The 2,778-nt window shown below is 41.7% G+C and overlaps 1 long non-coding RNA gene across 1 annotated transcript; it reads right to left on the reverse strand.

Moving 5' to 3' along the window:
• Positions 1 to 1,025: 1,025 nt before the first annotated feature.
• Positions 1,026 to 2,390, reverse strand: LOC139544417 (uncharacterized). Its single transcript, XR_011668869.1, has 2 exons — positions 2,253 to 2,390; positions 1,026 to 1,856 (listed from the first exon to the last, which is right to left on the reverse strand). It is a non-coding gene; the product is annotated as an uncharacterized lncRNA (long non-coding RNA).
• Between the last annotated feature and the right edge of the window lie 388 nt (positions 2,391 to 2,778).

Raw genomic sequence — 2,778 nt, forward strand, 5'->3', positions numbered from 1 at the left:
TGATCACGGTCTGCTGCTGGAAAAACATATGTGTTACAGCTTTACACCCCCTGCTATAATGTGGATAACGAGTTACTTGTCTAACAGAACACAGAGGGTGTTCTTTAACCCTTTCACACGTACCATCACACGGGTGTGATCGTTCTACAGTGGTCCCTGAAGCGTACGATCACACCCGTGTGATTAGAACACTCATTTAGAACGCTCGTTTAGAACGGCCAGTTTCGAATGACGCAACAATCAGCGTTTGAGCTGGCCACACTTTCAGAAACTATTTACACACAGTCCTTACAAAGTTATGTCCAGAATGTGAGCAGTTTATTTTTGGATTCAATGTTCAGATATTCACAGAAGAATATATAGCATAACACAATCATCCTAACCGGAAAAATGTAGGCTACATTTGTCCTAGCGCTGAGGAAAGATTGACCCAACACAAGCAGTCATATTTTCTAACTCTCGGCTGACATAAACTACAATATGAATTAGCTAATAGCAATTACTATGTATAATTAATCACATCACGGGTGAGCACACCATTGATCGAAATAATTAGGTAAAGCACTTTTTAGAAATCGAAAGTAATCCGACGATTAGTTTCAGCGCGCAGCCATGCATTTTTTTCTCTCACAGAAACCGAAGATAATAAGAGAAGACGAGATGAGTTTGGTCTGTTTATAGTATGCATGTTGAAGGGGTGTGTCGTCTACCGTCGTTCACATCCCACCATTCATTTCCGGAAGTCCTCAAAAAACGAGTGAACTCTTACTCACCTCATTTTGTTATAACATCTTTGGTCAAACAGACGATTACGTGAACCCAGAATGCATTGAACGTCAACAAACATGACTACACAGCTGGAATTAGCTTAGCTCATCATAATCAGTACAACCTTCAAAAAAGTATTTTACACACATAATATGTGCCCATTACAATCTGTGCAAGAATCGGAATGCATGATTTGTCACCTAGATTTGAAAACATGTGAATAAAACCGTAAATACACAAATAATTGCCACACAAAACATTTTCTGATAGTGATTTATTGATACAAGTGGCGCGTGCCGGCAGTCAACCACGTACCCTCTCACTCTAAACCATTCAGTGTTGTTGTTTATGTATGTAGCTAGTGAGATGAGCTGAAGCATTAGCAATGTCTTTCAAAAGGAGACAACAAACAAATGTGGAAATTCTGGAGATTTATATAAATTCTGACAATGAGTCTGAAAGTCAGGAATCAGATTCTGACAGTGACAGTGAGGAGCTGCCCCCCAACCTTGTAGCCATTGAGAACCCTGAATCTGAATTTCCCTTGTCCACTGACAAAGTCCCAGTTCCCTTTGAAGATGCTGGTGGTGATGGAGGCATACCAACAGTGGATGAAGTACAGGAGTTCTGTGGTAGCTGGAAGGCCACCAGTCATTTCACCCCTCCTGGCCCTGCTGTTTCACCCCTCCTGGCCCTGGTGTTTGCTTTGATGAGTCCCAGTCTGGAGTGCAACGCCCCTTGCCATTTCCAACTGAGGCAGAGTGCTTCAAGTTGTTTCTGACAGAGGAGCTGGTGGGAGACATAGTAGAGACTAATCGCTATGCCTTGGAGCTACAGGATAAGAGAGAGCCAGGAGTGGGGGACAACCACAATTAGTGAAATGTATACATTCCTGGTGACAGTAAAGACTGCTTTCTAGTTCTGCTGCTATGACTGCATTTCATCAACGCTACTACCATCCTAAATGACCCGTTATACAAAATAAGAAATGTTAACAGCTGGCAGTAAAGTGGCATGACAAACGAGACGTCCATGTCCTCTCCACTGTCCATACAGCAACCATGTCGGCCACAGGGAAGGTGGACCACCTGACGGGAGAGAGAAACAAACCAGACAGAGAAACATGAAACCAGACTGCGTGCTTGACTATTACCTCAAAATGGGGGCAGTGGATGATAAACAGCTTTGTGGAATGCACTCAGAAAACGACCAAGTGGTATAAGATATTTTTCAATTTTTCCAGGGTAGCGTCAAAATACAACATGCCAATACTTCTGACGCATTTAGCATTGTTTTACAGAACTAATAGAATAATGTAACTAGCTACATAAGCACGATTGAATATAACACCATAAAAGGCGAGTAACGTTACCTCGCGTGTCCGCGGTTATAAGGAATATATACAAATATATTATGCTCCATTCACACAGTGAGCTATAGTAGAAACGGTATAACACGACACAATAACGTAATTAGGCACTTACTTTGATAGAAACGCAGTCTTGATTTGAAGATGGGTGTCTGGAGTGACGCCTCTAGCACTGAGACGCTGTGCCACTTGGGAGTCATAAGGCCAGGGTAGCTTCAAAATACAACACATGCTAATACTTCCCTGACGCAATTAGCATTGTTTTCCAGAGCTAATAGGAGAATGTAGCTAGCTACCTAAGCATTGAGTATAACACCATAAATGTTATGAAATGAGTAACGTTACATCGCGTGTCCGCGGTTATAAGGAATATACACAAAAACATGATGCTACAGTAGAAACGACATAACACGACATGCAGAAACTATTATAACGTAATAAGGCACTTTGATAGAAACGCACACATTTCCAAAGGTATTATTGGTAACGAAAACAACTTTGATTTCGATGCAGGCGACAGGTGGAATAATATGAACACGTGTATGCAGGACGGCAGATGAGTAAATGTCCTGCACAAACAATTGAGAAGTGTTTGGGGAATTTTGTCCGGGTCAGAAATGTCAAAAAAATTAATTGGTCCG

The sequence above is a fragment of the Salvelinus alpinus genome, chromosome 18 (assembly GCF_045679555.1).
Source record: "Salvelinus alpinus chromosome 18, SLU_Salpinus.1, whole genome shotgun sequence".
Lineage (NCBI taxonomy): Eukaryota > Metazoa > Chordata > Actinopteri > Salmoniformes > Salmonidae > Salvelinus > Salvelinus alpinus.